Raw genomic sequence first — 13,373 nt, 5'->3', positions numbered from 1 at the left:
ATTAAAATAAAGCAATAAGAAAGTAATAATCGAAACGCGTCGTGGCATTCTCTCCTCTGCAGCATCATTACGGGTCAGTACATTTCTGACTACTTGTACATCGCCTGGTGGGTTTTTGCATCATTATTATTGTCCTGATTATTTCAGCACTGTTCATTCATCCTTACATATTACCTTGTTTACACATTAGCACCAGTAATCGTTTGAAACAATTTTTTTTTTTTTAATAAAATTAAAAAAAAAAAGAAGGGAATTTTGTTACTTACCGTAAATTCCTTTTCTTCTAGCTCCAATTGGGAGACCCAGACGATTGGGTGTATAGCTACTGCCTCCGGAGGCCACACAAAGCATTACACTAAAAAGTGTAAGGCCCCTCCCCTTCTGGCTATACACCCCCCGTGGGATCACGGGCTGCTCAGTTTTAGTGCTAAAGCAAGAAGGAGGAAAGCCAATAACTGGTTTAAACAAATTCAATCCGAAGTAACATCGGAGAACTGAAACCGTTCAACATGAACAACATGTGTACCCGAAAAAAACAAAAATCCTGAAGGAAACAGGGCGGGTGCTGGGTCTCCCAATTGGAGCTAGAAGAAAAGGAATTTACGGTAAGTAACAAAATTCCCTTCTTCTTCGGCGCTCCATTGGGAGACCCAGACGATTGGGACGTCCAAAAGCAGTCCCTGGGTGGGTAAATTAATACCTCAAGTTAGAGCTGCAAAACAGCCCTCCCCTACGAGGAGGCAACCGCCGCCTGCAGGACTCTTCTACCTAGGCTGGCGTCCGCCGAAGCGTAGGTATGCACCTGATAATGTTTGGTGAAAGTGTGCAGACTCGACCAGGTAGCTGCCTGGCACACCTGTTGAGCCGTAGCCTGGTGTCGTAATGCCCAGGACGCACCCACGGCTCTGGTAGAATGGGCCTTCAGCCCTGATGGAACCGGAAGCCCAGCAGAACGGTAGGCTTCAAGAATTGGTTCCTTGATCCATCGAGCCAGGGTGGATTTGGAAGCCTGCGATCCTTTGCGCTTACCAGCGACAAGGACAAAGAGTGCATCCGAGCGGCGCAGGGGCGCCGTGCGGGAAATGTAGATTCTGAGTGCTCTCACGAGATCCAACAAATGCAAATCCTTTTCATACCGATGAACTGGATGAGGACAAAAGGAAGGTAAGGAGATATCCTGATTGAGATGAAAAGAGGATACCACCTTAGGGAGAAACTCCTGAATCGGGCGCAGCACTACCTTGTCCTGGTGAAAAACCAGGAAGGGAGCTTTGGATGACAGCGCTGCCAGCTCGGATACCCTCCGAAGAGACGTGACCGCTACCAGAAAGGCCACTTTCTGTGAGAGTCGAGAAAGTGAAACATCCCTCAGAGGCTCGAAGGGCGGCTTCTGGAGAGCAACTAGTACCCTGTTCAGATCCCATGGATCTAACGGCCGTTTGTACGGAGGGACGATGTGACAAACCCCCTGCAGGAACGTGCGTACCTGAGGAAGTCGTGCTAGACGCTTTTGAAAAAATACCGATAGCGCTGAGACTTGCCCTTTAAGGGAGCCGAGCGATAAGCCTTTTTCCAAACCAGATTGCAGGAAGGAAAGAAAAGTAGGCAATGCAAATGGCCAGGGGGACACTCCCTGTGCCGAGCACCAGGATAAGAAAATCTTCCACGTTCTGTGGTAGATCTTAGCAGACGTGGGTTTCCTAGCCTGTCTCATGGTGGCCACGACCCCTTGAGATAATCCTGAAGATGCTAGTATCCAGGACTCAATGGCCACACAGTCAGGTTCAGGGCCGTAGAATTCAGATGGAAAAACGGCCCTTGTGACAGTAAGTCTGGCCGGTCTGGTAGCGCCCACGGTTGGCCGACCGTGAGATGCCACAGATCCGGATACCACGACCTCCTCGGCCAGTCTGGGGCGACGAGCAGGACGCGGCGGCAATCGGACCTGATCTTGCGTAGCACTCTGGGCAAGAGTGCCAGAGGGGGAAACACATAGGGCAGCTGGAACTGCGACCAATCTTGCACTAAGGCGTCTGCCGCCAGAGCTCTGTGATCGCGAGACCGTGCCATGAAAGTTGGGATCTTGTTGTTGTGCCGGGACGCCATTAGGTCGACGTCCGGCCTTCCCCAGCGGCGACAGATTTCCTGAAACACGTCCGGGTGAAGGGACCATTCCCCTGCGTCCATACCCTGGCGACTGAGGAAGTCCGCTTCCCAGTTTTCTACGCCGGGGATGTGAACTGCGGATATGGTGGAGGCCGTGGCTTCCACCCACATCAGAATCCGCCGGACTTCCTGGAAGGCTTGCCGACTGCGTGTCCCGCCTTGGTGGTTGATGTATGCCACCGCTGTGGAGTTGTCCGACTGAATTCGGATCTGCTTTCCTTCCAGCCACTGCTGGAAGGCTTGTAGGGCAAGATACACTGCCCTGATTTCCAGAACATTGATCTGAAGGGTGGACTCCTGCTGAGTCCACGTACCCTGAGCCCTGTGGTGGAGAAAAACTGCTCCCCACCCTGACAGACTCGCGTCTGTCGTGACCACCGCCCAGGATGGGGGTAGGAAGGACCTTCCTTGTGATAATGAGGTGGGAAGAAGCCACCATTGAAGAGAGTCCTTGGCCGTCTGGGAAAGGGAGACTTTCCTGTCTAAGGACGTCGACTTCCCGTCCCATTGGCAGAGAATGTCCCATTGAAGTGGGCGCAGATGAAACTGCGCAAACGGGACTGCCTCCATTGCTGCCACCATCTTCCCCAGGAAGTGCATGAGGCGTCTTAAGGGGTGCGACTGGCCTTGAAGGAGAGAGTGCACCCCTGTCTGTAGTGAACGCTGCTTGTCCATCGGAAGCTTCACTATCGCTGAGAGAGTATGAAACTCCATGCCAAGATATGTTAGTGATTGGGTCGGTGACAGATTTGACTTTGAAAAGTTGATGATCCACCCGAAAGTCTGGAGAGTCTCCAGCGCAACGTTCAGGCTGTGTTGGCATGCCTCTTGAGAGGGTGCCTTGACAAGTAGATCGTCCAAGTAAGGGATCACCGAGTGTCCCTGAGAGTGCAAGACTGCTACCACTGCTGCCATGACCTTGGTGAAAACCCGTGGGGCTGTCGCCAGATCAAATGGCAGGGCTACGAACTGAAGGTGTTCGTCTCCTATAACGAAGCGTAGAAAACGCTGGTGCTCTGGAGCAATCGGCACGTGGAGATAAGCATCCTTGATGTCTATTGATGCTAGGAAATCTCCTTGAGACATCGAGGCAATGACGGAGCGGAGAGATTCCATCCGGAACCGCCTGGTTTTCACGTGCTTGTTGAGCAGTTTTAGGTCCAGAACAGGACGGAAAGAGCCGTCCTTTTTTGGCACCACAAACAGATTGGAGTAAAAACCTTGACCTCGTTCCTGAAGAGGAACAGGGATCACCACTCCTTCTGCCCTTAGAGAGCACACCGCCTGCAGAAGAGCATCGGCTCGGTCGGGATGTGGGGAAGTTCTGAAGAACCGAGGCGGAGGACGAGAACTGAACTCTATACGGTACCCGTGAGACAAAATGTCTGTTACCCACCGGTCTTTGACCTGTGGCAGCCAAATGCCGCAAAAGCGGGAGAGCCTGCCACCGACCGAGGATGCGGAGAGAGGAGGCCGAAAGTCATGAGGCAGCCGGCTTGGAAGCGGTTCCTCCGGCTGCTTTCTTTGGGCGTGAGTGAGTCCGCCAGGAATCTGAGCTCCTCTGCTCCTTCTGAGTCCTTTTGGACGAGGAGAATTGGGCCCTGCCCGAACCTCGAAAGGACCGAAACCTCGACTGTCCCCTCCACTGTTGAGGTTTGCTTGATCTGGGCTGGGGTAAGGAAGAGTCCTTACCCTTGGACTGTTTAATGATTTCAGCCAATTGCTCACCAAACAGTCTGTCTTGAGATAATGGCAAACTGGTTAAGCATTTTTTGGAAGCAGAATCTGCTTTCCATTCCTTTAACCATAAGGCTCTGCGTAAAACCACAGAGTTGGCGGACGCCATTGACGTACGGCTGGTAGAGTCCAAGACCGCATTGATAGCGTAAGTCGCAAACGCAGACATTTGCGAGGTCAAGGACGCCACTTGCGGCACTGATGGACGTATGACAGAGTCCACCTGCGCCAGACCAGCTGAAATAGCTTGGAGTGCCCACACGGCTGCGAATGCTGGAGCAAACGACGCGCCGATAGCTTCATAGACAGATTTCAACCAAAGGTCCATCTGTCTGTCATTGGCATCTTTAAGTGAAGCCCCATCTTCCACTGCAACTATGGATCTAGCCGCAAGCCTGGAGATTGGGGGGTCCACCTTTGGACACTGGGTCCAGCGTTTGACCATGTCAGGGGGTAAGGGATAACGTGTATCCTTAAGACGTTTGGAGAAACGCTTATCTGGATAAGCATGGTGTTTCTGGACTGCTTCTCTGAAGTCGGCGTGGTCCAGAAAAGTACTCAATTTACGTTTGGGATACCTGAAATGGAATTTCTCCTGCTGTGCTGCTGCCTCCTCCGCTGGAGGAGAAATATCCAGCAGTCTATTGATGGCCGCTATAAGATCATTCACCATGGCGTCACCATCAGGGGTATCCAGGTTGAGAGCAGTCTCAGGATTAGACTCCTGATCACCTAGCTCTGTCTCATCATACAGAGAATCCTCTCGCTGAGACCCTGACCAGCGTGATGACGCCGAGGGTCTCTCCCAGCGAGCTCGCTTAGGCTGCCTGGGACTGTCGTCCGAGTCAGAGCCTTCAGCCTGTGATGCCTGGGACCCCCTTGGAGCATGGATTAGTTCCAACTGAGGGGGACCGGGGAACATTGAATCAGCAGTGCCCATGGTCTGAGTGACCGGCCTGGACTGCAAAGTTTCTAGAATTTTTGTCATAGTCACAGACATCTTATCAGCAAAAACTGCAAACTCTGTCCCCGTCACCGGGGCAGGGTTCACAGGCGTCTCTGCCTGGGCCACTACTAGCATAGACTCCGGCTGACGAAGTGGCACAGGGACCGAACATTGCACACAATGGGGGTCAGTGGAACCTGCCGGTAGATCAGCCCCACATGCGGTACAGGCAGCATATAAAGCCTGTGCCTTGGCACCCTTGCTTTTTGCGGATGACATGCTGTTGTCTCCTCAGAGCAATGAAGGGAATTTTGTTACTTACCGTAAATTCCTTTTCTTCTAGCTCCTATTGGTTGACCCAGACGATTGGGTGTATAGCTACTGCCTCCGGAGGCCACACAAAGCATTACACTAAAAAGTGTAAGGCCCCTCCCCTTCTGGCTATACACCCCCAGTGGGATCACTGGCTCACCAGTTTTAGTGCAAAAGCAAGAAGGAGGAAAGCCAATAACTGGTTTAAACAAATTCACTCCGAAGTAACATCGGAGAACTGAAAACCATTCAACATGAACAACATGTGTACCCGAAAACAACCAAAAATCCCGAAGGACAACAGGGCGGGTGCTGGGTCTCCCAATAGGAGCTAGAAGAAAAGGAATTTACGGTAAGTAACAAAATTCCCTTCTTCGGCGCTCCATTGGGAGACCCAGACGATTGGGACGTCCAAAAGCTGTCCCTGGGTGGGTAAAGAAATACCTCATGTTAGAGCTGCAAGACAGCCTTCCCCTACGGGGAGGCAACTGCCGCCTGCAGGACTCTTCTACCTAGGCTGGCGTCCGCCGAAGCATAGGTATGCACCTGATAATGTTTGGTGAAGGTGTGCAGACTCGACCAGGTAGCTGCCTGGCACACCTGTTGAGCCGTAGCCTGGTGCCGTAATGCCCAGGACGCACCCACGGCTCTGGTAGAATGGGCCTTCAGCCCTGATGAAACCGGAAGCCCAGTAGAACGGTAGGCTTCAAGGATTGGTTCCTTGATCCATTGAGCCAGGGTGGATGTTGCAGCCTGCGATCCCTTGCGCTGACCAGTGACAAGGACAAAGAGTGCATCCGAGCGGCGCAGGAGCGCCGTGCGGGAATGTAGATTCTGGGTGCTCTACACCAGATCCAACAATGCAAAGCCATTACATATCGATGAAATGGAGAAAAGGAAGGTAAGGAGATATCCTGATTGTGATAAAAAGGGGATACCACCTTAGGGAGAAACTCTGGGATCGGACGCAGCACTACCTTATCTTGGTGAACACCAGGAAGGGAGCTCTGGATGACCTCGCTGCTAGTTCTGACACTCTCCGAAGAGACGTGACCGCTACCAGAAAGGCCACTTTCTGTGAAAGTCGAGAAAGTGAAAACAACCCTCAGAGGCTCGAAGGGCGGCTCCTAGAGAGCAATTAATACCCTGTGCAGATCCCATGGGTCTGACGGCCTCTTGTACGGAGGGACAATGTGATAATCCCCCTGCAGGAACGTGCGTACCTGAGGAAGTCGTACTAGGCGCTTCTGAAAGAATACCGACAGCGCTGCGACTTGTCCTTTAAGGGAGCCGAGCGACAAACCTTTTCCCAATCCAGATGCAGGAAGGGGGAAAAAGGAGACAATGCAAATGGCCAGGGAGACACTCCCTAAGCAGAGCACCAAGATAAGAATAACTTCCACGTTTTGTGGGAGATTTTGGCAGACGTCGGCTTCCTAGCCCGTCTCATGGTGGCAATGACGTCTTGAGATAATCCTGAAGACGCTAGGATCTCGGACTCGATGGCCACACAGTCCGGATCAGGGCCGTAGAATTCAGTGGAAAGAACGGCCCTTGGGACAGTAAGTCTGGCCGGTCTGAGAGTGCCCACGGTTGGCCGACCGTGAGATGCCACAGATCCGGGACCACGACCTCCTCGGTCAGTCTGGGACGACGAGGATGGCGCGGCGGCAAGCGGAGCTGAGCTTGCGTAGCACTCTGGGCAACAGTGCCAGAGTAGGAAACACATAGGGTAGCTGGAACTGCGACCAATCCTGAACTAGGGCGCCTGCCGCCAGAGCTCTTTGCTCGTGAGACCGCGCCATGAAAATCGGGACCTTGTTGTTGTGCCGAGACGCCATTAGGTCGACGTCCGGCATCCTCCAGCGGCTACAGATTTCCTGACACCATACTGGGTGCAGAGGCCATTCCCCTGCGTCCATGCCCAGGCGACTGAGGAAGTCTGCTTCCCAATTTTCTACGCCCGGGATGTGAACTGCGGATATGGTGGATGCTCTGTCCCCCACCCACATCAGAATCCGCCGGATTGCCTGGTAGGCTTGGCGATGCGTGTTCCGCCTTGGTGGGCGATGTCTGCCACCGCTGTGGAATTGTCCGACTGAATTCGGATCTGTTTTCCTTCCAGCCACTGCTGGAAGGCTTGCAGGGCAAGATGCACTGCCCAGATTTCCAGAACATTGATCTGAAGGATGGACTCCTCTGGAGAGAGTCCTTGACCGTCTGAGAAGGGAAACGTTCCTTTCTAGGGACGTCGACTCCCCAACCCATTGGCAAGGCATGTCCCATTGAAGCGGACGCAGTGAAACTGCGCGAAAGTGACTGCCTCTGCATGAGGCGTCTTAAGGGGTGTGACTGGCCTTGAAGGAGAGACTGCACCCCCGTCTGTAGTGAACTCTGCTTGTCCAGCGGAAGCTTCACTATCGCTGAGGGAGTGTGAAACTCCATGCCCAGATATGTCAGCGATTGGGTCGGTGCCCGATGTAACCTTGAAAAGTTGATGATCCACCCGAAACTCTGGAGAGTCTCCAGCGCCACGTTCAGGCTGTGTCGGCATGCCTCTTGAGAGGGTGCCTTGACAAGTGGATCGTCCAGTAAGGATCACAGAGTGACCCTGAGAGTGCAGGACTGCTCCCACTGCTGCCCTGAACTTGGTGAAAACCCGTAGGGCTGTCGCCAGACCGAAGGGCAGGGCTACGCACTGAAGATGCTCGTCTTCAATAACGAAACGTAGCAAACGCTGGTGCTCTGGAGCAATCGGCACGAGGAGATAAGCATCCTGATGTCTATTGATGCTAGGAAAATCTCCTTGAGACATTGAGGCAATGACGGAGCGGAGGGTTACATCCGGAACCGCCTGGCCTTCACGTGCTTGGTGAGCAGTTTTAGGTCCAGAACGGAACGGAAAAAGCCACCCTTTTTTGGCACCCCAATAAGATTGGAGGAAAAAACCGTGTCTTGTTCCTGAAGAGGAACAGGGATTACCACTCCTTCTGCCTAAGAAGAGCATCGGCTCGGTGGGGGGGTGGGGAGGGGGGGGAAGTTCTGAAGAATCGAGCCGGAGGACGAGAACAGAGCTCTATCCTGTACACGTGAGACACAATGTCTCTCACCCACCGGTCTGTGACCTGTGGCAGCTAAATGTACCCAGAAGCGGGAGATTCTGCCACCAACCGCGGATGCGGGGAGAGAGAGCTGAAATACATGAGGAGATCGCCTTGGCAGCGGATCCTCCTGCTGCCTTCCTTGGGCGTGAATGAGCCCGGCCGGAATCTGAGCCCCTCTGAGCCTTTTGAGCCCTTTTAGACGAGTACAAGTGGGACTTGCCCGAGCCTGGGAAGGACCAACCTCGACTGTCCCCCCAGGACAGCATTACTAGGGTAAGTCGCAATGCAGACATTGCGAGGTTAAGGACACCACCTGCGGCACAGATGTACATGTGCTCAAGACCAGCTGCGCAAGACCAGCTGAAATAGGTTAGGGTGCCCATACGGCTGCGAATGCCGGAGCAACCGACACGCTGATAGCTTCACAGACAGATTTCAACCAGAGGTCTATCTGTCTGTCAATGGCATCTTTAAGTGAATTCCCATCTCCCCTGCAACTATGGATCTAGCCGCAAGCCTGGAGATTGGGGGATCCACCTTTGGACCCTGGGTCCAGGGCTGTACCACATCAGGGTAAAGGGATAACGTGCATCCTTAATACGTTTGGAGAAAACGTTTATCTGGTAAGCGTGGTGTTTCTGAACTGCGTCTCTGAAGTCAGCGTGGTCAGAAAAAGTACTCAATCTACGCATGAGTACTGAAAAAGGATTTCTCCTGCTGTGAAGCTGACTCCTCCACTGGGGGAGCTGAGGGAGAAATATGCAACATTCCATTGATGGACGCTATAAGATCATTCACTATGGCGTCCCCATCCGGTGTATCCGGATTGAGAGCGGTGTCAGGACCAAAGCCCTGATCAGCTACGTCTGCCTCATCATACAGAGAGTCGTCCTGCTGGGACCTTGACCAGTGATGAAGCCGAGTGCCGCACCCAGCGAGCTAGCTTAGGCTGTCTGGGACTGCCGTCCGTGTCAGAGCCTTCACCCTGGAATGCCTGGGACCCCCCCGGAGTACTGAGTACGTTCCAAATGAGGGTGGCCAGGGAGCATTAATCAAGATTGCCCATGGCCTGGCTGGAGTGCAAAGTCTCCATCCCATGACAATCTCCGTCCCTGTCCCTGGACAGGGTTGACAGGTGGTTTCTTTGGCCACTTCTAGTAGAGACCCCGGCTGACCAAGTGCTACAGGGGAGCATTGCCCACAATGGGGGTCAGTGAAACCTGCCGGTGGAACAGTATCTGCAGGAAAAGCAGCATAGAAAGCCTGTGTTGCTTTTTTGCTGCTGTATTCTAGTCATCTATGCAGTGTACAACATACAAGCATAAACAGTTCAGCACATGCAATACAAGCAGCATAGAAAGCCTGTGCCTTGGCACCCTTGCTTTTTTGCTGCTGTTGTCCAGCCATCTAGGAGAATATAGCCCAGAGTAGCGACCGTACAGTGCAATGTATAGCATACAAGCATATATACAAATGAACACTTCAGCACATGCAGTACAAGCAGCCTATAAAGCCTGTGCCTTGGCACCCATGCTTTTTTGCTGCAGTTGTCCAGCCCTCTAGGAGAATATAGCCAAGAGTAGCGACCGTACAGTGCAATGTATAGCATACAAGCATAAGTACAAATGAACACTTCAGCCATGCAATACAAGCAGCCTAGAAAACCTGTGCCTTAGCACCCTTACGTTTTTGCTGCTGTTATCTCGCCATCTAGAAGGGCATATAGCCAAAGATAGCGACCTACAGTGCAGTGTATAGCATACAAGCATAAAATACAAATGGACACTTCGGTATTTAGTGGGGTCAGCACTTCAGGTGCTGCTTACCGCCCGCCTATAACGCGGGTGTGTGGTCGCCAGAGCCCTGTGTTGGTTGCCCAGAGCATGTCTCCGTTCCCCAGCTCGGACGGCGTGCAGGAATGGCTGCCGGCGTCCTTCTCCAGCTCGTGTGACGAGGGGCGGGCCGTGGGCGTGCCCCAGACAAGAGCGGGAAACTGGCGTCCCACTGTGTCCAGTGAAGGGGGCTGGAGAATGCAAAGCAGACTCCAGCCCTCGGCGCTGACTGTCTGTACAGCGTCCCGCCTCTCCCCTGACTGGCAGGGCTGGAGGCGGGAACGAAACGAAAACTAGGCCGCAAAGCCGGGGACTCGAGTAATAAGCGCGGCCGTCCATGTGCACGGCCAGCGCGGAAGTCCCCGGCGCACCACAAGTCCCAGCCGCGCCACAGTGTAAAAAACACCCAGCAACGGCCGGCGCGGCAGTTCCCAATACATAAAGTCACTCAGCAAAGCTGTAGTGACTAATAGCACGAGCGCTCTGCGCTGTTGCCCCCGGCGCACTAACACTCCCAGCAATGCTGGTGTGTGTGTGCGCGCTTGCCCGGGGACACAGAGTACCTTAATGTAGCAGGGCCTGTCCCTGACGATACTCAGCTCCATATCCAGCAGGTTCTCTGGGTCTGTGGATGGAGCCCGGTCTCAGTGCCTGGAGACCTGTAAGATCCCACTTCACCCAGAGCCCTGAGGGGGGATGGGGAAGGAAAACAGCATGTGGGCTCCAGCCTCCGTACCCGCAATGGGTACCTCAACCTTACAAACCGCAAGTGGGGTGAGAAGGGAGCATGCTGGGGACCCCATATGGGCCCACTTTTCTTCCATCCGACATAGTCAGCAGCTGCTGCTGACTAAACAGTGGAGCTATGCGTGGATGTCTGACCTCCTTCGCACAAAGCAGAAAACTGGTGAGCCAGTGATCCCACTGGGGGTGTATAGCCAGAAGGGGAGGGGCCTTACACTTTTTAGTGTAATGCTTTGTGTGGCCTCCGGAGGCAGTAGCTATACACCCAATCGTCTGGGTCTCCCAATGGAGCGCCGAAGAAATAGGGGTATAAGCCAAGAAGCGACCGTACAGTGCAATATATAGGTACAGACAAAAGTACACCAAACAACACTGTGGCACTAGTGGGGTCAGCACCTAGGTGCTGCTTACCGCCCGCTTAACAGCGGGTGTGTGGTCGCCAGAATCCCCTGTCTGGGTCTCCCAGGGCTATGTCCGTTCTCCAGCTCAGACTGCGTGCAGGAATGGCTGCCGGCGTCCTGTGAAGAGGGGCGGGCCGTGGGCGTGCTGCAGACAAAGAGCGGGAAACTGGCGTCCCACTGTGCCCAGTGAGAGGGCTGGAGTATGTAAATAAGACTCCAGCCCTCGGCGCTGACTATTGTACAGCGTCTCTCCCCTTCCCTGACTGACAGGGCTGGGGGCGGGAACGAAACGTAACTAGGCCGCAGAAGCTGGGGACTAGATTTATAAGCGCTGCCGTCGTAAAAGCACGGTCGGCGCGAAGTCCCCGGCGCACCACAAGTCTCAGCCGCGCCGCAGTCTCCGGGGGCGGCCGGCGCGGTAGTTCCCCACACATAAACTCACTCAGCTAAGCTGCAGTGAGTATAACCCAAGCGCACAGCGCTACTGTCCCCGGCGCACTAGAACACCCAGCAACGCTGGAGTGTGTCTGTGCCTGTCTGTACGGGGACACAGAGTACCTGAATGTTGCAGGGCCTTGTCCCTGACGGTACCCAGCTCCGTATCCAGCAGGATCTCCGGGTCTGTGGATGGAGCCCGGCCTCAGAGCCTGGAGGCCGGTAAGATCCCACTTCACCAGAGCCCTCAGGGGGATGGGGAAGGAAAAACAGCATGTGGGCTCCAGCCTCCGTACCCGCAATGGGTACCTCAACCTTAGCAAACACCGCCAACAAGAGTGGGGTGAGAAGGGAGCATGCTGGGGGCCCTTTAGCATGGGCCCTCTTTTCTTCCATCCGATATAGTCAGCAGCTACTGCTGACTAAACAGTGGAGCTATGCGTGGATGTCTGACCTCCTTCGCACAAAGCTTGAAAACTGAGCAGCCCGTGATCCCACGGGGGGTGTATAGCCAGAAGGGGAGGGGCCTTACACTTTTTAGTGTAATGCTTTGTGTGGCCTCCGGAGGCAGTAGCTATACACCCAGTCGTCTGGGTCTCCCAATGGAGCGCCGAAGAAAAAAAGCTATTATCTCTATGATCCATTTTGTTATGGTTATATATGACATTTTTAGTGGGAGCTGTTTATTATTAATTTAGGGCGTAATCAGTGCGTAAATGAAGACCATGTAGCCGCCCTGCAAACCTGAAGTGCCATCAGCTTAACATCCAATCTTCCCCAATGCTTTTGGGAATAACCTTTTAACCCCTTCACGACCATGGACGGATATATCCGTCATGGAGCGTGTCCCGTTAAGCCCCGCCCCCTGCCGCGGGCAGGCGGCGGCGGTCGGCACACATATCAGCTGTTTTCAACAGCTGACATGTGTGCCTGCTAGCCATTAACCCCTTAAATCTTGCTGCCAAAGTCTGGCAGCAAGATCTAAATGCGCGCGGCCATGTTTTTTTACTTACCGCCGCCCCCACCGGAAGTCACGTGCGTGATCACGTGACTATCGGTGGTTGCCATTGTAGCACAGGGTCATGTGATGATGCCTGCAGCTATGATGTTTCACTTTCGTTTTCCCTCGGCACGGAACAGAGGGAAAAAGAAAGTGACTGTATCTGCTGTTTACAGCTGTATAGCTGTGATCAGCAGATCGATAATAGCGATCGGATTGCTGATCGCTATAGCCCCCTAGGGGGACTAGTAAAATAAAAAAAAAAGTAAAAAAAAACCCAAAAAACCTAAAAGTTGAAATCACCCCCCTTTCCCCCCATTGAAAATTAAAGGGTTAAAAAATAAATAAATATACACATATTTGGTATCGCCGCGTTCAGAAATGCCCGATCTATCAAAATATAAAATCAATTAATCTGACTGGTAAACGGCGTAGTGGCAAAAAAATTTCAAACGCCAAAATTACGTTTTTTGGTCGCCGCAAGTTTAACACAAAATGCAATAACAGGCGATCAAAACGTAGCATCTGCGCAACAATGGTACCATTAGAAACGTCAGCTCTAGACGCAAAAAATAAGCAGTCACTGAGCCATAGATCCCAAAAAATAAGAACGCTACGTGTTTCGGAAAATGGCGCAAAACGAGCGCCACTTTTATTGGACAAACTTGTGAATTTTTAACCCCTTAGATACAAGTA

The sequence above is a fragment of the Anomaloglossus baeobatrachus genome, chromosome 7 (genome assembly GCF_048569485.1).
Source record: "Anomaloglossus baeobatrachus isolate aAnoBae1 chromosome 7, aAnoBae1.hap1, whole genome shotgun sequence".
NCBI classification, from domain to species: domain Eukaryota; kingdom Metazoa; phylum Chordata; class Amphibia; order Anura; family Aromobatidae; genus Anomaloglossus; species Anomaloglossus baeobatrachus.
Note: the sequence above shows the minus strand (reverse complement) of the source record.